This window comes from Chlorocebus sabaeus, chromosome 23 (genome assembly GCF_047675955.1).
Source record: "Chlorocebus sabaeus isolate Y175 chromosome 23, mChlSab1.0.hap1, whole genome shotgun sequence".
NCBI lineage: Eukaryota > Metazoa > Chordata > Mammalia > Primates > Cercopithecidae > Chlorocebus > Chlorocebus sabaeus.
Window position 1 is genome coordinate 73,177,249 of NC_132926.1, and position 25,731 is coordinate 73,202,979.

Sequence of the window (25,731 nt, forward strand, 5' to 3'; positions counted from 1 at the left end):
ACTAATAATAATTATTAGTGGTAAAAAAGCAAAATAAAGTATTAACTAGTATATATTACAAATTTGCTAGATGCTTTATTTCCAGCACTAATGTTATTTCTAGCACTACAGTTAATTGCCTTTTGGTAAAATAAGCAATGTATCAGTTAACAGGAAAGATAGTTTTCTAAAAGGTTTCTGTACATGATACCAGTTTCTAATCAGCTGCTCAAAAACCAAAATTCTTGATGTCATCCTTGAGTATGTTCTCCCTCTTTCCACGCCCAAACAATATAGAAGTCCTATGAGTTCTGTCTCAAAAAAAAAAAAAAAATGAAAATGCATCTCAAATTCATCCATCTCTCCCTTATTGCTACAACCCCATCATGCAGGCCACCACTATCTTACCTCGGCTCCCTAAAGCTAGCTTTCACTTTCATTTCAACCAGTCCCTGTCTCACACAGTAGTTAAAATGATATAAGATGCAAACCCCGGGCCAAACCCTTCGAAGCCCTAAATAGTTCTAAAACCTCTTCCTACTCAAATCTGCCTCTTTCACTATGTCAACTGCACTGGTATTCTTTGGTTCCTCAAATTCACCAAGCTCTTTCCTCATTCAGGGTCTCTGCACACAGTATTCCTTCTAATGAGAATGCTCTTCCAATCAAAAACAACTCCCTTCCCCTGCCCTAACACACACACAATACTCACTCTTTAAATAGCTTCTTCTCATAGAATAGGTCTCATCTTAAATATCAGCCCCTCAGAGGAGTCTTATATGACCCTATCTAAAGTAGATTCCACCTCCTCATCTCCATATTATCTGTTTTTCTGCTTTCCTTAAAAAATTGTATTATAAGGTCAGGCACAGTGGCTCACGCCTGTAATCCCAGCACTTTAGGAGGCCGAGGCAGGAAGATCATCTGAGGCCGAGGCAGGAAGATCATCTGAGGTCAGGAGTTTGAGAACAGCCTGGCTAACATGGCGAAACCCCGTCTCTACTAAAAAAATACAAAAATTAGCCAGGCATGGTGGTGAGCACCTGTAATCCCAGCTATTGGGAGGCTGAGGCAGGAGAATCACTTGAACCCAGGAGGCGGAGGTTGCAGTGAGCTGCGATGGTGCCACTGCACTCCAGCCTGGGTGACAGAGCCAGACTCTGTCTCAAAAAAAAAAAAAAATTGTATTATAATTGTTTTGTCAATTTATTTTTAACCTGTCCCCTCCTTCAGAATATAAGGATGGAAATAAGGATGGAACATCCAGCATAGTCATCATTATATGCTCAGAAGCAGCACACCATATGATACTTAGAATATCAATGTACCTCTCAAATGAATTAATGAAATAGTCAACGAATATATGATTATATTAGACAATGAGATTAATAATGCTATTAATGGAAATACAGAAATGTAGAACAAAGTGCAAGTATTTGAGAAGAAAAATGTGATATGCTCAGTTTGGTGTCAAGTGGTTAAAAAAATAGGACTCGTGGGTGCACAGGTTGAGGAAGAGATACAGATTGGGATTCTGCTAATTATAAGTGTTAGTTGAGAAAAATAATTATGTCACAAATGAGATCAAATAATTGGGATAAATGACAAGCAAAAGATAAATAAACATGAATATAAAACGATAATAGCCCACATAGACAGGAGAATAATCTAACATAAAGAATACTACAAAATCAAGACAAGTCGCAATTTCAGAGACCCAAAATAAAAACTGTTTTAGTGTCTTACCAAGAATAATAAAGTAATCCTACCTTACTGCTGTTCATTGCTGGCCATGCCTTAGCTAAAGTAGCATGTCCATGATGAGGTGTCACACATTAGGGACGAAGGAGATACTGAGAAAGCATGCAGTGAAGTCCAGTGAAAATGATCACAGGTCTAGCCAAAAACCTTGAGCTGCAAGAAGAAATTCAAGGAGTCAAAACTGTTCACTACGGAGAAAGAGATAAAAATGCACACTTTCAGTATACTTGGCTATTCCTGGAAATTAACTGCGACAGCTTATGACAATTGCTATGTTAAAAATAAGAATGCTACACTTACCTGACTTATCTTCCACTGTTTACTCCCTCTAACTTTCTCTAACTTTCCGAAGGAGTAATGTATTTTTACCTTCTCCTCCAACCTATTCCCTCAGTTTTCAAGAGGTAAGTCATGTTTTTCTCCAGTTTTACATCATAAAACTAACTTCAAATTTGAAACACACCAGGCACAGTGGCTCACACCTGTAATCCCAACACTGTGGAAAGTCAAAGCAGGAGGATGGCCTGAGTCCAGGAGTTCGAGGCCAGCCTGGGCAACATAATGAAACCTAGTCTCTAAAATTTTAAAGTTAAAAAATTAGTCAGGCATGGTGGCACACACCTGTAATCTCAGCTATTTGGGAAGATGAGGTGGGAAGATTGCTTGAGCCCAGGAGATGAGGCTGCAGTGAGCCATGATCAGGCCACTGCACTTCAGCTTGGGTGACAGAGCAAGACTTTGTCTCAAAAACCGAAAAAGTTTGAAAGGCATCAGAAGCAGTCAGTGATTATGCTTGTTAAAATATTACTATAGCCTAACATAGTAATTAAGTACACAAGAAAAACTTTTTCAAAGGCTGGGGAAGGTCTGGGAAGGATTCCCCCAGCAAACACATACTTTCTCTGCCTCATATTTCTCTGCCTCATAAATATGCCTCATATTTATTTATTTATTTGCTTGTTTGTTTGTTTGTTTGAGATGAAGTCTCACTCTGTTGCCCAGGCTGGAGAGCTATGGCATGATCTCGACTCACTCAGCCTCCACCTCCTGGGCTCAAGTGATTCTCGTGCCTCAGCCTCCTGAGTATCTGGGATTACAGGCATGTGCCACCTCGCCCAGCTGATTTTTGCATTTTTAGTACAGACAGGGTTTCACCATGTTGGTCAGGCTGGTCTCGAACTCCTGACCTCAGGTGATCCACCCGCCTTGGCCTCCCAAAATGCTGGGATTATAGGCATGGGCCACTGCGCCTGGCCTCTGCCTCATATGTTTTAGTATGCCAAAGTATGATCCTTGAATTGGCTGTTCTCCCTTCAGTCCTTGAAAACTGTAAACTCTTCTGAGAGGCTTTTTGGTCACTAGCTCTCTCCTTTATCACTAATGTCAATATATACAGTTTATACCCCGTTACAGTATCTCACTTTTTGCCTGTGCCATACTATTTTTAATCCCAACTTCCTGGTTTATCATAAGCTCCCTCCTTCTTCCAACTCTTCTTTTTTGTTTGCCTACTCTGTTTCCTATCATTTCCCCTATTGCCTTGACTTTCACATGAATCAGATGACATTCCATAAATGTTACCAACAAGATTATTTCTTTCCTTCTGCTCAGGAAACAGACCAAACACAGTATGTCAGGCATATTCTCCAAGTCTACTTTTCTAATCTTTTAACCATTTCCAAAGGGTGCCTTCACCCCTAGGAAAGCAAGTTATTCCCTTCTAGATATAGCAAAGCTCCTAAAGCTAGAATTGGTTGGAAATCTAACTACATGTAATTAAAGTGTTAATACATTTCTCGTCTTCCATAAAACTGTGACATGATTGAGACAGGGATTTCTATATTAACATAGCCACTTTCACAGTACTTGGAACACAGTAGCCAGCAAACAAGTGACTACCAAATGAGTGAAATTCCAAAATGAGTTATGGTTTCCTCTGATTTGTACACTTTGGTTTAAAGTAAGGCTTCAACAGGAGTTGTTATATAAAACGATAAAATTCATGATGAAATTATTTTTAAATATAAAAATTTTAATGACGGCCAGATGAGGTGGCTCATGCCAGTAATGTCAGCACTTTGGGAGGCCAAGGCAGGAGGATCGCTTGAGTACAGGAGTTCCAAATCCTCCTGGACAACATAGTGAGAGTCTGTCTCTACAAAAAAATACATAAATTAGCCAGGCATGGTAGCATGTGCCTGTAGTCCCTGCTACTTGAGAGATTAAGGTGGGAGGATCACCTGAGTCCAGGAATTGGAGGCTGCCGTGAACAATGACTGTGCCACTGTACTCCAGCCCAGATAACAGAGTGAGACCCTGCCTCAAAAAAAAAGGAAAAATTCAGTCATGACTTCACTTTTATGCAGCTTTCAATATATCATCTTTAATTAAACCCCCAGGGTATAGTTCAGTAAACAGTATTACTCACACAGCTTTCTGAGGAACAAAACACATTCTATATGTATCCAATTACACTCCAAAGACAAAGCCAAAAATTACTGGATTATCCAATTAATATTAAAAATTTTTAAACTCTCTTTTCTATCAGCAAAGATAGTTGCATTATTTAGGATTCCCTGTTCTGGTCTCTCACTTTGCTATGGAAATGGTTTCCACAGACCTAAGTTCAAGAAAGACAACTATTCAACTGAGATTTCAGGCCCAATATTGAGCAGTGTCAACTATCTTGCTCAGGAAAGCTAGTCAACTGTAGTCCTAGCTACTTAGGAGGTTGAGGCAGAAGGATCACTTGAGCCTAGGAGGTCAAGGCTGCAACAAGCTGTGATCACACCACTGTATTCAAGCCTGGGTAAGACAGCAATGCCCTGTCAAGAAAAAAAAAAAAGAGAGAGAAAAGAAAGCAAGCTAGTCAAAGGACCCATGTATTATGTCTCAATCGCCAACTCAGTCTTTTCTATAATTTTTATTTTTCAATGAAACAAAAAGCATTTTTCTTTGATAGTGAAAAGATTTGGGTTAAAAGTAACAACCGTTTTTGGTGGCATCTTTAAATGGAACTTTTTTTTTTTTTTTTTTTGAGACAGGGTCTTCCTCTGTCACCCAGGCTGGAGTGCAGTGGCACCATCTCGGCTCACTGCAAGCTCCACCTCCCAAGTTCATGCCATTCTCCTGCCTCAGCCTCCTGAGTAGCTGGGACTACAGGCGCCCACCACCATGCCCAGCTAATTTTTTGTATTTGTAGTAGAGATGGGGTTTCACCGTGTTAGCCAGGATGGTCTCAATCTCCTGACCTCGTTCGTGATCCACCTGCCTCAGCCTCCCAAAGTGCTGGGATTACAGGCGTGAGCCACCACGCCCAGCCTCTAAATGGAACTTTTAAAATTCAAACCACTATAAACCTATGAATCAAAAAAATTATATTCCTTGTGTTACTTCAAAGGTATTATCATGCTTACCAGACTCAGCAAAGGTTTCCATACATAACAGTTGAAAACGCATAACGATTGCTTTCTAATGCACCTTAATCTTCCCCACCAACTTCCTCAATTACACATACTTTCATCTCTAACTCACATACATAGCCAAAACATAGTTCCTATTCCCTGAAATATGCTTCTCGTCACAAATGGGACTAGGGTGATGCAACAGAAATACCTGCGGTGCAAAATTTAAGAAGATACTCTCAGGATCATGCAAGTGCCCCCCTGCAGTTGCATGACCCTAAAAGTGATTATGTCTCATATTTTGTGTCCTAGGCAACTCTCTTGCCTTACCCTGGTCCAGGCTCTACTTCTCTTTCCCATCTCTACTCTCCCCACTTCTCTAATAAATATCCCCTTAATTTTTCAAAATCCAATTCTGATTAAGTATCTATTTTAAACAATGAATTTAAGTATAATTTTACAACCACTCAAAATTATGTTTTCACGACCAGATACAGTGGCTCATGCCTGTAATCCCAGCACTTTGGGAGGTCAAGGCGGGTGGATCACCTGAGGTTAGGAGTTCAAGACCAACCCGACCAACATGGAGAAACCCCATGTCTACTAAAAATACAAAATTAGCCAGGCGCATGCCTGTAATCCCAGCTACTTGGGAGGCTGAGGCAGGAGAATCACTTGAACCTGGGAGGTGGAGGTTGCAATGAGCCAAGATGGCACCACTGCACTCCAGCCTGGGCAACAAGAATGAAACTTCGTCTCAAAAATAAATAAATAAATAATAAAATAAAATTTAAAAATAAAATTGTTTTCAAAGAAAATTTCTTGTTCATAATATGTGGTAGGTGAAAAACAGATGAAGTAGTTACACCTATATACAATAAGATTCTATTTTTAAAAATGACTGTGAGTTGCATGTGCATGTCAGTAATAGACCTATGTTGTTTTTTCACTCTGAAGCATCTATGTCCCCTTCTGTTGGTAGCATCATCTTAATTTTCTTTTCCCAAACTTTCCTTCTCTTATCATCAATCCACGCGGTTTGGGTGGCACTGATCACCAGCACTCTAATGTTTCTGGGGTAGGAGCATAACCCAGGTCTGGGAAATCAGCATACTCCTTCTTGCAAGCAGTACTTCAGGAATAGGTATGTTACCCAAATTGGACAGATAATACTGAATCCCAACATTTCTGCAGAAGCTAATCAGGACAGAAAGTTATCTTTCAGCCAAGGTTGCTAAACTGAAAGATGATGATAAGTACCTACTAGACAATCAAGCAACCCAATCGAAGAACCAAGAGAAGAGAAATGGAGAAATGTCTGAAAATATTTTCTCCCTAAATCTGAGTTCAGATGTAAACAGATACAGCTGCTGGAATTCAGAATTACTGCTGGGAAACAATTCACTCTGCATTTCTCATTCTCCTGCACAGAATCTTCTGACCAAAATGTACTACAAATGGGTATTTGCATAACAGACAGTCTTGGAAGCTAGAGATAGCATCTCCCTAAAGATAGAAAACTCCAAAGAGCTTTGGAGAAATTAAGCCCTCTCCTTCCCCTCCCTGGAAACATTTACTTATATTCTAGGGTAAGAAACCTAAAGATACCTTCTCCCTCTCCTCTGGAAGAGATGTGCTTAATGAGCAATCTTTCTTGCTCTGCAGGGGAGGATGGCAGATGTGCCAACACCCTACACAAGCTTGGAGTCTCCTCATTGCAAGGCTCCTCTCCTGTGATGCAAATCTGCTGCATGTGTAGGTAAACATCTAGCCCTCATCACATTGCTTTGTCACAGAGATGGGGCAGGGAGAATCAGCACGAAGATATTTCTCTGGCCACTATTTTGCTGTAATAAATCCCCCGAGTCTCTGACGCAGGGCTCTTCTATTAATGTACGTACATAAAAGTATGGCAAGGTAACTTGCTTGTTTGCAAACAGGGTATTCTCAATCCCTTCAGAGTTTCAGAGTTAATGGTTACATGAGGCAACACATTTTTTTTTCTTATGTATTAATTCATTCAACAAATATTTGCTGAAAGCCTACTATGCTATCTGTGTGCCATGATTTTTCCTATACAACAGGTAAAAATTCTTGCCCTCATGGAGGCTGCATTCTAGAGAGAGGAAACAAACAAAATACAAAATAAGTAAATAAAATACACAGTGTTACGTAGTAATAAGCACTATTTTTTAAAGCAGAAAAAGGTAAGTATGAAGTAGTAGATTTCAAATATATGTTGAGTGATTAAAGACTTTACAGATAAGTAACATTTACCAAAGACCTGAAAGAGATAAGGAAGTTAGTCATATGGTTAGCTGAAGGAACCGCTATCTGGAAGAAGAGCATTCTAAGCAGACAGAACACAAAGTATAAAATATCTATCTAAGGAAAAACAAGGAGGCCTGTGTGCAGTGAATGGTGGAGAAAATAGTAAAAAGATCCTGCATGAGGGAGAACAGAACCACAAAACCATGGCCCATTTTAAACTACAGTTCAGAGAAGAACTAGTTCGGAGAAACATCCTGCATGAAGTAAGGAAAGCAGGACCATGAAACTATAGCTCATTTTAAGGACTTGAGCTTTTATGTGGGAAACCCCTGAAAGATTCTGAGCAAGGAAGAGACATGATCTCTTATGTCTAAAAAGGGTAACACAGGCTATTTTTTTAGAGCAACAGTAGTAGCAGCGAGACTTTTTAGGAATCACGTAGAAGGAGAAAGAGGATGTTGTTGAACCAGGATGACAGAAGTAGGGATGGTGAGAGCCAGTCAGATTATAGGTATTTCTTTGAAGAAAACAGAGTATGCTGAAAGTCTGAGTTGAGGAATGAAAGAAAAAGAATCAAGGATAACTTTGCTCACACTCAGGTTAGGGCAAAAACAAAGATGGAACTGCCATTTATAAAGATGGGAAGGACTAAAATTTTAAATAGGTGTCTGTCACTGGCATCCAAAAGAAGCCTAACAAATATAAAAATTTATACCACAAGGCAGGCAGATTGCCTGAGGTAAGGAGTTCGAGACCAGACTGACCAACATAGTAAAACCCTGTCTCCATTAAAAATACAAAAAAAAAAAAAAAAAATTAGCCAGGCGTGGAGGCACACACCTGTGGTCCCAGTTACTCAGGAAGCTGAGGCAAGAGAATCGCTTGAACCTGGGAGGCCAAGGTTGCAGTGAGCTGAGATGATGCCACTGTACTCCAGCCTGGGTGGCAAAGTGAGACTCTGTCTTTAAAAAAAAAAAAAAGAAAAGAAAAGAAAAGAAAAGAAATGATTATACTATAGAAATAAGGTAACACAAGTTACACTTCTAAAATGTGGGACTGAGTCAATAATAGAAAACGAAGCAAACTTGGTAACCCTCTATTGTAGGGTAAGAAGTCAGCAATCCTTAATAAGCAAAATAGCTGGTAAATTGCTGTCCTCATAAATCAGACAAGTACACCTTGTTTTACTGCACTTCAACTTTCTGCACTTTATAAATACTCCCTTTTTTACAAATTGAAGTTCTATTATAATCCTGCGCTGAGCAATTCCATTGGCACCGTTTTTCCAAAGCATATACACATTTCACGTTTCTGTGTTACATTTGGTGATGCTTACAATATTTCAAACTTTTTCATTATTATTATATATTTTATGGTCATCTGTGATCAGTGATTTTTGACGTTACTATCTTAACTGTTTTGGGGCACCAAGAACCACACTCATATATGATGGTGAACTTAACTGATAAGTGTTATGTGTGTTTTGACTGCTATATTAACCAGCCATTCTCTACTCCCTCTCCTTCTTCTTGGACTTCCCTGTTCCATGAGACACAACAATTTGATATTAGGCTAATTAATAACCCTTCAAAGGTCTCTAAGTGTTCAAATAAAAGGAATAGTTGCACATCCCTCATTTTAAATTAAAAGCTATATTAAGCTTAGTAAGGAAGGCATGTTGAAAGCCAAAATAAGCTGAACCTCTTGAACCAAACACCCAAATTGTAAAAGCAAAGGAAAAGTTATTGAAGAAAATGAAAAGTGCTCCTCCAGTGAACACACAAATGACAAGAAAGCAAAACAGCCTTATTGCTGATAAAAAGAAAGTTTTAGCAGTCTACATAGAATAAACCAGTCACAATATTCCCTTAAGCCAAGGCCTAACCCAGAACAAGGCCTTAACTCTCTTCAATTCTATGAAGTCTGGGTGAGGTGAGGAAGCTTCAGAAGACAACTCTGAAACTAGCAGAGTTTCATTCATGAGGTTGAAGGAAAGAGGCTACCTCAACATAAAAATGCAAGGTGAAACAGCAAGTGCTGATGGAGAAGTTGCAGCAAGTTATCCAAAACTCTAGCCACGATCACTGATGAAGCTGGCTACACTAAACAACAGATTTTCAGTGTATACGAGACAGCCTTACATAGGAAGAAAATGTCATCTAGGACTTTCATAGCTACAGAAAAAAGGTTAATGCGTGACTTCAAAGCTTCAAAGGACAGACTGACTCTTGTTATGGGCTAATGCAGCTGGTGACTTTAAGCTGAACCCAATGCTCAGTGACCATTCTAAATATGCACAGTCCATAAGAATGATACTAAATCTACTCTGCCTATGCTCTAGGAATGAAAACACAAAGCCTGTATAATAGCACATCTATTTACAGCACGGCTTACTGAATATTTTAAGCCCATTGTTCAGACCTACTGCTCAGAAGAAAAAAAGAATAAAAGATTGCTTTCAAAATAGTATTGATCATCAACAATGCACCTGGTCACCTGGTCACCCAAAAACTCTGATGGAGATATACAAGAGTAATGTTGTTTCTGTGACTGCTAATGCAACATCCATTCTGCCATATTGGCTAAGCAAAAATCTTATTCTACTGCCAGGGCAAAAAATCCTTATCATATCTATCCAGTGAAATATACCTGCATTATGGACGAGTTATCTCTGCGGGCTGTTTCCCCTTTTTCTCTCTTCCAGTTGCTATAGTTTGAATGTGTGTTCTCCATAATTCATGTACTGAAAACTTCCCCAGTGTTATAGTATTGGAAGGTGTGGCCTTTGGAAGGTGTTTAGGTCTCAAACCGAAACCTAAACCATGATGGTGGAGTCCTAATGAATGGATTAATGCTGGTACAAAAAGAGCTTGCAGGAATGTGTTTTCTTCTCTTCTCTTCTGCCATGTGAGGACACACAGTTCATCCCTCTCTTGCCCTTCAGCTTTCTGCCGTGTGAGGACACAGCAAGAAGGCCCTCATGAGATGTCTACACCTTGATTTTGAAATTTCCAGCCTCCAGAACTGTGAGAGAATAAATTTCTAGTATTTTTAAATTACCCAGTCTGTGGTATTGTGTTATAGAAGCACAAAATGGACTAAGACAGAAATTGGTACCAGAGAAGTGGCATGTTGCTATAACAAATACCTAAAAATGTGGAAGCAGTTCTGGAATTTGGTAATGGGTAGAAGCTAGAACAGTTCTGAAGATGAATGCTAGAAAAAGACTGTGTTGCCATGAACAGAATATTGGCAGAAATATGAACAGTAAAGGCCATTCTGATGAGGTCTCAGACAGAAATGAGAACAAAGTATTGGAAACTGGGGGAAAGGTCATCCTTGTTATAAAGTGGTTAAGCACTTGCCTGAATTATGTCCATGTTCAGGACTTTACAGCAGGCAGAACTTAAGAGTGATGAAGCAGGATATCAATTAACGGTTTTTGCTGTCCACATGCTATTTTCCTTCTATCACTGAATACTGGCCTTATTACAATTAATTATACTGGTCAACTGCAAGTTGCTAGACCCTGAGACAGTCTGTTCAAACAGAACTAAAGAAATTATCCAGAGATCCTAGTCTTAAAGCTAGATGCAGTACTTAAATCTTTTAGTTGTCTTCTTTTGTTAAGGGACAGGTGGTAAACGCATCGAAAGTTATAAGCAAAAAATTTACAAGATAGGTGAGGGCATTTTTTTCAAGGGCATGTATACAAGGGAGGACATGTATGCACACTGGAGGACTACAGTAAATGTGTTTTGCTCACCCAGCATCTACTCCCTCTTTCCAGGGTCACAGTATCTTCTCTTTTCTCCAGTGAGTCTAACCATTGTGATTCTCAGGCCAAAGGGTTTAGACATAGCTGACCACACTTTCTGTTTCTAGTTCCAGTAGTTAGCATCTAATCCAGATACAGCCTATCATCATACATCATCTCTGTAACCACGGGATCAGGGATGGGGAAATGATTGGAATCATTCAACGAGACACAATCCTGGAACTTTTGCTAGAACTAAGGATAACAGAAGTCTTTATGTTTGGCTTCCTGAACCCAAGTGAAAGAAATGTCACAGAGCTCCACGTGGAGAAGGCCTACATGAGAGTATACCTGTACCTAAAGAGAATATACTTCTAGTTTCAGTGCCTTAAGTATGAGTGGAGTTTTGGCCTCATGCAACTGAAGAATAGTGAAAATTCTAGTATTGTCCTCCTTAGTTTGAACTTGAAAAATTCCAAAGTTATAATTAAATTATTTGTCTAAATTCACACAGCTATTACTAGGAGCACAGATTCAACACTAGGTAGGTTTGCTCTTTTCACCACACCATACTGCCCCTCAAGAAAACAGTCCAAAACCTCTCTATGCTTTATAATTATCTGTAGCTATAAGCTAAATCCTCACATGGGGTGAGCATTCTAGTAACATCTGTAGAAAGATCGAAAATGGAAGAATCACAAGCCTTCCTGCTTTCTGTCCCATTCCTGCAACAGCTTGCCTCTTGTCTAGCATAGAACATTTCTACATTATTTTTATAATGTAGATTGAAGGGCATGCCTATCTGTTCACCATCTTCATCCTCTTTCAAAATCCATGATATTATTGTATGTAATAGCAAGCTAAGACATTCAGATTTTAGAATGCCAGTTCCAGACACAGGGTAAATCAGGCTCCAAAATACAGAAAAGAAATCAGAAACTTAATACAGGCAATCACCAAAGTCTAGCTACTATATCGTTATGATTAATTGTGAAATAGTCACAAAAGCAAACCCCTATTATCCCAGAAGTTAGGACCCTGTTGTTTATGTTAACATTTTAAGATATTTGTCAGAACTATATTAACTTCTAGAAAGTAGTAGCTGTTAATAAACAAATTCCTTTCAAATATTATTGTTGAGGGTAGGACAGAAGGGATGGAGGACAGGATTTACAAACGTAAGATTCCTGACATTTTCAAGAAGTCTGTCTAAAGACCATGAGAATTTTTGACAGAGCTGGAACACTCAATGAAAATGTTTCACAAATTAACTTTTTTTAACCTCTAAGGCATGGTGGATTGATTCACATCAAGATCAAAGACTCACTAAATTCAACATTCCATTGTTAAACTTATTCAAAAATGTCTGTTTTCTAGCTAAGATCCACCGCCTTCTCAGGCCTCTTTATTCTCTCTCCACTTACAGCAGCTGGCTTTCTTTTTCAGGAAATTATTTTACAAAGAAACATTTTATAACTTTACATAATTTATAGCATAGGACAATCTCAAACAAAACAAAGCCAAAGCAAAATATAGACACAAGACAACCAGGAGCATGAATATGTTAGGGTTTTGCTTCTAATAAGAGGAAGTAATCTCAGCAAAACTGAAAATATTTCAACATAGACCTTTAGAGTCGCTCCCAAATAGCGGAAACTTCTATTAAATCCAGGACCATTAATAGTTTACTGTATTTAGACTTTAACCATTCACATTTATTTCAGGTTTAAAGTATGAAACACCCAAGTTCAAATCCCAGTATCATTTTATAACTGGGTCTCCTTGGATAAATGATATGACCTAAAATTGGTTCCAGATCACAAAAAGAACATGCAAGCCATCAAATTCATAAATTCAAAAGAAATGTACAAAAGTGCATCGCACTTTTAGCAGGCACTAAAGAAATGTTTGTGCCACCACCATTATATCTGAAGCCATATAATTTACTAAAAGACTTAAGACTTATAGTGACAGAAACTATCTCTACCTGAGAGGTTAAAATGTTGAGAAGGGGACAAAAAAGAACTATACAAAAACAAAACAAAAGATGTGTGTGTGTGTAGGAGAAAGAAATTGGCTTCTTCCTCTGTAAAAAGTTTCTATTGTATATAAATCTACATAATTCTTATACATCATCCCCAACATAAATGCTTATAATTGAAATACTGATCTATCATTAACTAGATAATTATATAGTATCATATTAATTAGTTATATTGACCTATAATTAGATAATTACCTATTGCCATTTTTTATCATTAATTATCTGAAACAACATTGTTTAGTTCCCCTTAATTACTCTACTATAGCAAATTTATTAAATATATAAAAAGTAGGCCGGGCGTGGTGGCTCAAGCCTGTAATCCCAGCACTTTGGGAGGCCGAGACGGGCGGATCACGAGGTCAGGAGATCGAGACCATCCTGGCTAACACAGTGAAACCCCGTCTCTACTAAAAAAATACAAAAAACTAGCCGGGCGAGGTGGCGGGCGCCTGTAGTCCCAGCTACTTGGGAGGCTGAGGCAGGAGAATGGCGTAAACCCGGGAGGCGGAGTTTGCAGTGAGCTGAGATCCCGCCACTGCACTCCAGCGCGGGCGACAGACCAAGACTCCGTCTCAAAAAAAAAAAAAAAAAAAAGTAAACAGGCATCACAAAGTAATGGTACTTAGCCAAATATATAAATTTGGAGTAGATTCAGAATGGATGGCAAATGTGATAGTGACTGGATTTTCCATATTAGAAAGTCCATCACACACTTCTATACTGAAACAAAGAAAAAAGGTAATACCTGAAAATGTTTCCTTTGCTCCTAGTAAAGCAAAGTTTGTAAAACCTTAGTGAAAATTTAAATAATGGTTAACCTATATAAGAAAGTACATAGAAAGCATGTAATTCTAAAAAAATTCAAGAGAAAGTCAAGATTCTGTGTATTTTCTTTTTTTTAATTTATTAGTATTTTTTTTTTATTTTTGAGATGGAGTTTCTCGCTCTTGTTGCCCAGGATGGAGTGCAATGGCACGGTCTCATCTCACTGCAACCTCCACCTCCCAGGTTCAAGCAATTCTCCCGCCTCAGCCTCCCAAGTAGCTAGGATTACAGGTGCGCGCCACCACACCCAGCTAATATTTGTATTTTTTTAGTACAGACAGGGTTGCACCGCGTTGGCCAGGCTGGTCTCAAACTCCTGACCTCAGATGATCCACCCACCTCAGCCTCCCAAAGTGCTGGGATTACAGGCGTGAGCCACAGTTCCCAGCGGATGCCATATATTTTCATAAAACAAGATGTGGTATAGCTGTTAGTGTGGCTACTGACACATCTGTTATCAAAACTGAACACTGCAGTCAGCCACTGTGGCTCATGCCCATAATCCCAGCACTTTGGGAGGCTGAAGCGGGTGGATTACCTGAGGTCAGGAGCTCGTGACAAGCCTGACTAACATGGTGAAACCCCATCTCTACTAAATACAAAAAAATGAGCCAGGCATGGTGGTGCATGCCCGTAATCCCAGCCACTTGGGAGGCTGAGGCAGGAGAATCGCTTGAACCCAGGAGATGGAGGTTGTGGTGAGCTGAGATTGCGCCATTGCACTCCAGCCTGGGCAACAAGAGTGAAACTCTGTCTCAAAAAACAACAACAAAAAAAACCCTGAACACTGCTAGAAGAGTCAAATGCACTTTTCTTTGTATAATGTGAAATTAACAAGAGAGCCCCATCAATCCACAGAAGCCTGGGAAATTCTCCCAAGCTGAAGACATTCAGAGAGTAGAAAGGACACATGCTACAGAAGTGTTCAACTCCAGGGAGAAAACATCCAAGAAACAGCAGCATACAGAAAAGCCTTAGAGCAACCAAGGACTAAACCTTGTGACAATGCAGGAAGCTTTGTGATTAAGCCAGAAATGATCTTCTGTTCCGCAAACTATAGGACACAAGGGGCAAGAATAAGAAACTTGCCTGTAAACAAATAATGTAATGCAAAGTTGTCTGGTCTTCATTTTAGAAGCAAAAAAATTAATAGCGTTAAAGACTCGAGTCCTACTTACAAGATTGTATGAGTCTGAAGGCATCACTTAAACTTTTCCACTAAATTTGACTACATTTTACGGAGGTGGCTGTATCCTAGACTCACAAAGGTTTCAAGAAATACCACTTGCAAATATCAAAGGTCTACTGAACATAGTTTTTCTAAGTCTTCACTTAGAACTGTATATTATATGTGGTACTTCCACATAGGATGACTGATTTAAAAGTAAGCTCTATTCATAGTAATGCAAAGATACTTTTCTGACCGAGCCAATGTAAAGAGCATTTTTATATTCTAAGTGCCTAGAAAATAAAAATTCTAGTACTGTTTCCACTTTTCCTAAAACCATGAGTCCCAATATAGATATAGCCTTTTTGCAAGTAAAATGATTTATACCAGAAAACTAATTTCCAGTTTTCTACAATTAGTGTTATTTCAGTCACAATAAAGACTGAGGTACTGTTACCCAAATATTTTTAAATATTCATTAAGTTATTCTAACTTTTAAATGTAGGACTCTTATTAATGACATAAAATTAGTGTAACAATATTACACTATTGTAGCATTATAAGAATGATAAGAAAAACTAGTGGGGCATTCACTTCAGGAAAATGTGGAAATAACTTGGGTCCCAACTACAGAATTGTAAGGTATGTCTTCAGTATTTGTTACTACCAATACTTAGACACCTTTTTTTTTTTTTTTTTTTTGAGACAGGGAATCACTCTGCTGCCCAGGCCAAAGCACAGTGCTACAATCATAGCTCAATGCAGTCTTGAACTCCTGGGCTCGAGGAATCCTCCTGCCTTAGCCTCCTTAGCAGTAGTACAAGCACATGCCATCATATCTGGCTAATTTTTTTTTTTTTTTTTGTAGAGTGGCGTCTCATTATATTACCTAGGCTGTTCCCAAACTTCTAGGCTCAAGTGATCCTCTTGTTTCAGCCTCCCAAAGTACTATGATTACAGGCATGAGCCACTGCACCCAGACCACATTTTTTAATGACTCACTTTCTCCAATAAAACAGAGTAGATTCAAGTTTATACCCATAATGATGTCACTCTCAAACATCTGCATACTAATATGCTTTCTTGAATAGGAGAGAGACTGAATTAGAGCTCGCATGCTAGAAAACTGCACAGTGGAATATGTCACACATGTAAATATCTTGTACCTGGATGGGAAAAAATACGAGAAACACTGACTTGAATCACAAAAATCTGTTTTACTGCTGGATGAGACCATATGGACTCTAGTTCAACTCCTAACTCAGTTCAGTGCTTGCTTCTCTACACAGAATAACTATAGGCTGGTCTGCCCATTTAAACTGTATGTTCTTTAAGAATCGGAACCCTATATTTAGAGAACACACAATCTAAAATAGGGTATCTGTAAAATACTGCTCCTTAAAAAATAATCGTATGTTTCAGTAGGAGGTGGAAAAGACACAACTAATATACAAATAAGAGTATTATTAAATTTAAAAATAAAGTTTAAATTTTAAACAGATTGAGAAAATGTGCTTGCAGGGGCACTACTTAAGAGATTTAAGACAGTAACGTGTAACTAATACCTGTGGTTTAAATGAAAGGAATTTAGGGCAACCATTCAAAAATACATGATCATCTAGGGAAAAAGAAAAATAAATCAGGAATCCAGACAAACTGGAGATATTTTGGGGTTAAAAATCATTTAAAGTAAATTTATAATTATCTCTACTGAGATACAATAATCTAAGATTTATAAAAAGAACAGCTAATCTGAGATATTTCTAATTATTTGTTTTATTTGTATAAATGCCAATGTCATTCAACTTAAGTAAATTTAATGTAATGTACATTATATTTTAATTTCTTATGTCTGAAACAAGGACTTTGTGGGTGGTATAATAAACATTAATACAAGAAGAGATAAAATCAATGTTACCATGTAAAGAACTGAATACAGAAGTTGAATACTTCCTAAAATCAGTTGAATACTTCCTAAATCTTACCTACGTTGTCTCATTTCTTCTATGTAACAAGCTAGTGCAGCAATTTTACTATCCCTATTGAATAGATGAGAAAATTACAACTTAAAGAGATAAAATAACTTGTCCAAGATCCCACAGAAGAGATTATCTGACTCTAAAATAAATGGCTCTTCTTTTCACCACACTTTGAAACCCAGCAAGGAACACCTACATAAAATGTCCAGTCTTTTAATACCTACTAAAAAAAGTGACAATATCAAGTTTATAATGAGTGGTGGTGATGAAGAGACTAAAAATTAGTAATTGTCTGATATGAATATTTTAAAAATAATTACAAATCATGCATGACATTAAATTTTTTAAAGTTGAACTATGTAATATCCTCCAAAAATGGAGAAATCTGAAATATTTATTGAAAAGAACCAAGAAAATTTCATTTTACCTAGATATTTTGAATTCCAAAGAAAAAATATGGTCCCCTATTTTGTCAGCCATACAGCAGTTTTATATGGTAAACTAAAATGTTTATACTTACAGAATAAGAAAAAGTAACTGCTTGGGTCTAATTCCTTTGTTCTGACTCTAATCTGTCCTCTATTTATTCTTTTCCATTTTTTTCCCCCAGATCTAGGAGCCCTCTTCTAATTTAAGGTAACAGCCTCAAGTTCAAGAACTCTTACAAATTTTGATGTGAATGCAGATACACTGAAATGAAAACCATAAAGTCTCAATAATTGGTAGAGTGTTACAGAAGAAATCCAAGTTTCTGTTAGTTTCCAAATCATTAACTATGGTAGAATGATGGGTGACTTCATTTTCTTCTCCATACTTTTCTGAATTGATTGTAAGGCATTTAACATTTATAATCAAATAAAAATAGGAAAGAAAAGGAGTAAAAAAGGGAAGGAGGTAGGGAGGGAAGGGAAAATTGGAGCCTTGATTTTAAAAAATCCAATTGCTTCTGAATTTACTGAATCTACAACTAAAGTTCTAAAACTGTGACCTAATTGTTTTCTTTAGTCTATCAATAGCATGATAGGTTAACCACACATAAGCATAACAAAGAGAAATGAAATCTGGAAAAACAGTAATAAAGCAATCCAGAGATCTATAAATTCTGAGACATAGCCCTTAATATTTAAGAAATTACTGTATGAATGAAGGAAGTATGAAAAACAGATTTAGGGTATGCAAAAACTAAAAAGCAAGATTCAAATACTTAAAGAGGTGTGCAGGAATTTCCCAGGTATAGAAAAATCACAGATATACAAATGTGTGAATTTATACCCATTTCCACTTATTCCTTTACTATAAATTGAAGTTTTGTATCAAAATATTCCTCAGAACCATGAGACAACACCCAAGATAGTTGAGTCCTATTGAAATACTGACTTAAATCTAATTACTTCAGTATTCATGAAGCAGTTCTACTAAAACAAATTCACATTTTAAGCTTTTTCCATTACAAAAATACATTCTTATTCCAAATGAACAGACATAAGATTGACCCAATTTATTAAGTTTGTTACCAAATTTTACATAACTAATAGTCCCTTAGACTTCCCTCCAAAAGATGTTTATTTATAAATCAAGTACAAAACTATAGTATGTTTACACAGGAGTCCAATTTTGAAGCAAAACTTTTATTTGTATAACAAGTTCATCAGATTTCCTTTTGTCTGATTACCAAAATGCAGTTTACTCATTTGGGCCTTAATTACAAAGATGATGACTTCTTACCTCACTCACAAGATCGCTTTGAATAGTCTCACGTAATTAAGTTAGTATAGTTTTAGTAAGTACAATCCCCACTTACAAACAAAAATAAGCACCTTATAATTTGGTGGTGTGTATATACACATATACTATATACTACATACACATGTATATACATATGCTGGGCTTTTTGTGGGTTTTTGTTCGTTTGTTTTTTTGAGACGGAGTTTCGCTCTTGTTGCCTAGGCTGGAGTGCAAGGGTGCGCTCTCCACTCACGGCAACCTCCACCTCCCAGTTTCAAGCGATTCTCCTGCCTCAGCCTCCCGAGTAGCTGGGATTACAGCCATGCGCCACCACGCCTGGCTAATTTTGTATTTTTTATTAGAGACCGGGTTTCTCCATTTTGGTCAGACTGGTCTCCAACTCCCGACTTCAAGTGATCCGCCCACCTTGGCCTCCCAAAGTGCTGGGATTACAGGCGTGAGCCACCGCGCCCGCCCACATATGCTGCTTTTTAAGCTTGATCATTTCAGTTCCTCTATTCCTTAATGTTTACTGTGTAACAGCAGCCTTAAAATCGCTATTGCTAAATATATAGGTGGTGGGTTCAACTCGACTCTTCTGCATTGTTTGAAATTTTTCATAGTAAAATAGGTGAGAAAAAACTGGCAAATTTGAAATGTTCCCAGTCCAGAGTTACAGTAACATCTAGACTGAAGATGAAATGTAAGTGATTTGTCTACCAAAGCCTGAATTCTTTCTTCTGAACTAAAGACATCAACCTTTGTAGTAGTGCAGAAGCTGCATCAACTTGACACTATATAGTTTTAGATGATGTATATTTAATGCTATCAACAATCAATGCAGAAGAGAAACATCTTCATCAAAGGTCTTTCAAAGATGAAAACAGAAGTATGCCTATGTACTCTCTTAATATATTACCGGCATCTTTGGAAGCATAATTCTCTTGGCTCAAAAGTACCAGCAGAAAAGCTTTCCTGGACTACAAAAAGATACACTCTGCCTTCCTGACAAACCTGCAGCTATTCACAAATGTCTTCTTAAAGGCAACATAGGTACATATACCAGGACTACAAATACTGCACTATAGATTTTGCAATAGTTTTTTTTAATCTTATTCTCATTCCACGTATGAATTGAAAAGTATTTTCTAATCTTTAATCACTAAAATAGTTTTGATCTATTCTCTTAATTATTTTTCCATTACACTTCTATATATGGTGACTTCATCTGAGAAATTTATTATCTTAAAATATCTGGATAAAAGGAAAATGGCAGTACACCTTTACAGCAGTTTACGTCAAAGTGATAGTGAGACCACCATTAATATACGCAACTTCTGAATTAAAAAGGTTAAAAAATTTCTCTTTTTTTAACCATAAGGCGAAGGAAAAATGTAAGGCTACCAGCCTTAACAAATTATTAGATTTTGGAATGCACTACACTGGATGGCAAAATCACAAACGTACAAAGTGCCCACCTCACAGTAAAGTCCTCAATTTATGCAAGAAGTACCCTGCCCCTACCAATACAACCCAATGAGCGTATTCACAAAGTCGATCCTAAGGGAAACTGTAAGGCAGGAAGATGACCCCTGAAGGTGCCTCCAAACATCTCCCCAATTCTAACCGGCAAAGAGACCACAGAGCAGAAATTACCAACAACACTAGCTTCACATTTAAGATCTCTTGAGTAGACTCTTGGAGGACGCCTCTGGCCAAGACGGGAGGAGAAAGATGAGGTAGGGGATAAAAGCGGGAGAAAGTGACAGGCGGAGAGCTGGGGAGGACCCAGCGGGTCAAGGGAGACTGCGGGGCTCCAGACGCAGGAAGGGATTGGGGAACACTAGGGGTTGAGGGTGCCACCCCAGCGGGAGGGCGGCGCCCAGGAGATGAGTGCCGCCGAGAAAAGGGGTGCGGGTACAGGCAAGATTGGGCGGTGCCCACGGGTCCCCCCCAACCCCGCCTCACGCCTAGCAGCCCCCAGACCCCGCGACGGGGCGGAGCCACTGCGCCCGCCACAGCCCGTTCGCGCGGGCACCCGCCCCCTCAGCCTTCGGTCCCGGGATGGTGGTGGGAGGGGCGGGCCTCGTGGGGCTGGGTGTGTAGCCCGGCCCAAGCCCCAACCAGGAATGCTGCGCTGCAGGCTGGAGGATGGGCGGATGACCCTGCAGCCAGGGACGGGGGTTGGCGGGGGCGCTGGCTGAGGGCGGAGGAAGAGCCTCAGCACAGCCCCCAACGCCCGGGCCGAATCCCGGGCGCCCCTCTGCTGGCAGGGATTGTTGCCCCCGCTCTAGGCTTGCCTTCCCTCCTCTTACCCCCTTCCCCCGCGTTGCCCCGGGCAACAGCGCCTACCGCCGGCGGCGCGAAACGCACCTACCTAGAACCTGACAAGCCGGAGCCCCTCAGACTCCGGAGCCAGTCACCACCCCGCGTCACGGGGGCTGCCACAGCCAATAGGAGCCACTGTCACGAACCTCTGCAACCAATCCCGCTGCACTCCGGTCTCCGGGCACCCTCGAGGCCTCAGCCAATGGGCAAGAGCGGAAGGCGGGCGCAGCCGCCCGGCCCTCAGTCCCCTCCTCCACTACCTCCCAGGAGGCGGGGAGCGGCCGATTGGCCCGGGCCCCGAAGGGGCAGGACTTGGGCCCTAGGCTGGGTGGGCCCACGCTTAGCCCGGGCTGCGGGCCCTGGGCGTGGAGGCGCGGAGCTGCAGCCGCCGCCTTCTGGGCTCGCTCACCAGCCCGGGTGGAGTCCCGAAGTGTGCGCGTTTGTGCCGCTCTCCCCGCCTCGGTAACCTGCTCCTCCCTAGCCGGTGTCCTGGGCTGCCGGGGTGAGATGGGGCCGGAGGCGGACGACGGCGTCACAGGAAACTTTGGGAGGCTCGCCTGGCCGTGGCCGGGAAGTGGCCGGATCGGGGATGATAAGCTGAGGCCGCCTGGAAGGGACTACTCGGCGGGTCGGCAGCCGGAAAGGAATTCGGAGAGTGGGGGCGGAGGCGTGATTAAAATGTTAAGTGTGCCCGCAAGGCGCTGGACGGTGCGGAGCTGAAATCTCCAGGAAGGGAAGCCGCTTTAGGGCCGCGAGGCCCCCACCCCTAAAATAGGCACTTTTCAGCCTCAGAATTGGTCACTTTTTCCTGTACATTCCCACATTTTACTTGCATCTGTTATTAACGTGGATTGCTTTAGAATAGTTTTCAGCAACTCCAGTTTACCCTGAGTCCCTTAAGGGCAGGAACTGTCTTTGAATACTGTACTCCCAGTGCCTGAGCCTGCCTAAAAATGTTAGAAACTCAATGCTGGAATTGTAATGGATGTTTAAAAGCATACAGCAGGTCCTGGGAGTAGCCCCCTATAATAAATTCTTACCTCTTCGGGAGTCTAGAATGCGTGGAGAACCCAGGTGGGTCTGCTCTTCAGTGACGGCCGTTTCTGAAGCGTCCTTCACAAAAAGAATTTGGTGAAAAATGAGTAATGTGAACTACAAGATTATTACTAGGTGATCAGTAACAGTAGGATAGGTATTCGTCATTATTCAGGGTGTGACCCTCCCATGTTCCTGTAGTAGGCTTTTTAAGGCGGTGTATCTTTTGCATTGGTTAAACCACATAGCGTCAATGCCGTATTTCCCCTCCCTCTCAAAAACTGAGTTATGTAGGAGCCAAAGAAGAGTGGTGAATATTTTCTCTAAGCAGGGTTATTTATTTAACCACAGAGAACAGCCCTACACATAGGAAAACATAAATCTTTAGTTGGACTTTTTTTTAAGTCTAGTGTTTTAAAGCTAAACAAACAAAAACCAACATAAAAATTTTAAATAAGAGGTTTAATTCTCCCTGTTGAAAATGGAGGATGAGATTTCCTGTCCGTTTTTCTCCGAGCATTTGTCTTAGAAAACTAAAGTACTTTCTTAATTGTTAAGTACTTTCTCAACTCTTTGAAAGGTGTATAAATCCATTTGAGGACTAGATAGGTCTTGTCAACTTCAGGATCAGGAATGTCTCTGGAACCTGGAAGCTTTTTTTCTTTACTTCCTTTTTTTTCTTTCTTTCTCTTTTTCTTTTTCTTTTTTTTTTTTTTTTTTTTTTTTTTTAATGCTGCACATATCAAGGGAGTAGCATCCCTCCTTGTCTCCCAGTTTCCGTGAGAGCGTTGGAGCCTAACTTTGGTGAGCAACTTGCTCCATGTTGCAAAATTACCTTCCGTCATAAAGACAGAAGTTTGTTTTTCCTCTGGATAAAACCAATTAACTAACACAGACGGTCACCCCAACTACTAAGTAAAGATGAATTATATCTGACACAAATGTCAGGTCCTCTTACTTGAGGACTAGTTACTGTTCATCTTGAAAACGTGTATGTAATGGGTTGTATATACTTGGCTATATAAAAGGGTGAGATTTCTGTCTTTGCAATGTCTTAGCAAGTTGCCTGTGATGTGCATCACAGTCTGGTTTAATGCTTATTCAATAATAAAAGGGTTTTGTCTACTAACGTTTGTGGAGAGGATTTCTGGGTTGGGAGATTTTGGTTTGTATATTTTTCCAGCAATGCCTATACCCAGAATGTTGGGATGACAAAGTTAAGGAAAGTAATTACTTCAGAGTTTTTAAATTGTTCTCTAAAATGATGGTTAATGTTTGATATATATTTCATAGTGACTGTTAAATGCACAAACTATGGTTCTGTGAGTAAACTTCTTAAAATAGAAGTTACTTTTCTGTGAACATTAAATGTTATAGTATACATAATATCAATAAGAATGAAATGAATGAAAATTTGTGCATTAGTTAGGTAATGCCAAAATACAACTTTGGAGATTGCTTCATGACTGAATACCTTTCCCAAGAGCCTTAGGATTTTCTCCATCTCTATACAAAGGGAATCAAAATGTAGAAAGATGTGGATGGTGAATAAGTTACTACCTAATTGCAGAAAGTAGCTTTCAATAAAGGTATGGTAGAAATAGAGCTGTTAGATACACAACATGTGTGTGTTTGTGTTTTTAAGGAACCCAAATCTAGAAAAACAGTAAGAATCTTTCCATATCTACAATTGTTCTCTGAGTTCTTACCTATTCATTCCAAAACCTTAAAAGTTGTCTACCATATGCCAGTCATTGTGCTAGGAAATGCAATTGTGAAAGAATGTACTTGAAGTAAATGAATGTGACAAAAATCTATGCTGCATTTTTGAAGCAAACAAAAATATATAGCAAATCCAGTTTCACATTTTTCCCTCTGTTGGAATAATCACATTGCATTGCAACACATTTAATAAGCACTTTGTGTCACCTTAGTATATATTCCATGTTCTCAAATACCAAACTTTGTTCCAATAGCATTACTTACTGGACAAATGAAAATAATAATGTGGACATCAAACCTAGGTTGGTAATAAAAAATGATTGAAAAGCTTTTTACTTTTTCTGATTAGCACCATCCATGCCCCACCCCATCTCTCCACCTCCCTTTTTTCCTGTTTAAAAGTATGGACTGCAAGAGGAATCTTGGTTGTGTGCCATCTTAGTTCAGTAGTTCCCATACTTACCCCTCCCTCTTTTTCTTCATCTGTGTGTCTCTTTTCTGCCAACTCCTTTGGCAACTCCTTTGTGACTCTCTGCTTTCTAATCCACAATTCATACCTATCCACAATTCATAACTAACCATACACACATACTGCTCCTAAAATAGAGATCATGGTGAGGTATGCAATATGGAAACCATATCTATCCTTATTCTATACATGCTGCTGTGTTTGTTTTCAGTAGATATAATTTTTTTTTTTTTGAAAATTGTTCTCTTGAATGAATACTGTTCCTCAAGGTCACATTTGTGTGAAATTTTCTTTAGGACTCTTGGCTTTCCAAATTTCAAATTTTCAAAATGGCTTAATAGTTTCCTTTATTTTTTGAATCTGTGTCAGGAAAATAGCAGGGTAGTCGGGGGGGAGGGAAGAAAAGAAGATGAAGTAGAATTGAAGTAAGAAAGCATCTATTCTGTCTTCAAACTAGATGTCAAATGTATTAACACCATCTCCCAACCATCTTTCCTAGCCAGCAGGTGGCCATCCTAGTACTCTAATTAATATCGGTTCTCCTGTTTCCCTGACCTGCTCGCCATTAAGAAATCCACCAACATTCATAATCAAGACATGCCCTCTCCAAAATGCCCCTGGATCACTAAAGCCCTGTCCCTTTTTAAGCCAACCTTTTCTCAGATTTTTTTTTTTTTTTAAATTTCTTTTTTAAAACAGAGTCTCACTGTTGCCCAGGTTGGAATGCAGTGGTGTGATCTCAGTTCACTGCAAACTCCGCCTTCCAGGTTCAGGCTATTCTCCTGCCTCAGTCTCCTGAGCAGCTGGGATTATATGCATGTACCACCACGCTCAGTTAATTTTTGTATTTTTATTAGAGACGGAGTTTCACCAAGTTGGCCAGGCTGATTTCAAACTCCTAACCTCAAGTGATCCACCTCTCTTGGCCTCCCAAAGTTCTGGGATTATAGGCATGAGCCACCATGCCTGGCCTTTTCTCAGAATTGACCTGTCCTTTTCCTCATCCCCTTATCCCTGTTTCATTGTGGCTTCAGAGTTAACTGTAAAATGTGTATGCCTGTGTGACAGTGCTGTAATAATGAATTTATATGTGTGATGTTATCAGAATCACCTGAGGATATTTTCAAAAATAGACTCCCAGATTAACTCCCAAAGATTCTCACTTGGAAAGGCAAAAAAGTCTGTATGTTTGGCATGAGACCAGTGAATTGTTCAACATGGTGTGTTGAACTCAGGCATTTATCTCTGCTCTGTCCTGAAAATC

General features: G+C 39.5%; 1 protein-coding gene across 7 annotated transcripts in view; it reads right to left on the bottom strand.

The window, feature by feature from the left end:
- The window catches only part of FER (FER tyrosine kinase), a 452,292-nt gene extending 429,790 nt beyond the window's left edge, over positions 1–22,502 (bottom strand). For 2 of the 7 annotated variants that reach the window (XR_005235731.2, XM_037984986.2), the window contains exons 1-2: positions 21,291–21,501; positions 1,749–1,893 (exon numbers count right to left, since the gene is read on the bottom strand). The gene's annotated coding sequence lies outside the window, so the exon portion shown is untranslated. Of the gene's footprint in view, positions 1–1,748; positions 1,894–3,980; positions 4,061–21,290; positions 21,502–22,281 lie in introns of those variants that run through there. The other 5 variants (XM_073010777.1, XM_073010778.1, XM_037984945.2 and 2 more) reach the window with 5 other exon arrangements.
- Positions 22,503–25,731: the final 3,229 nt, after the last annotated feature.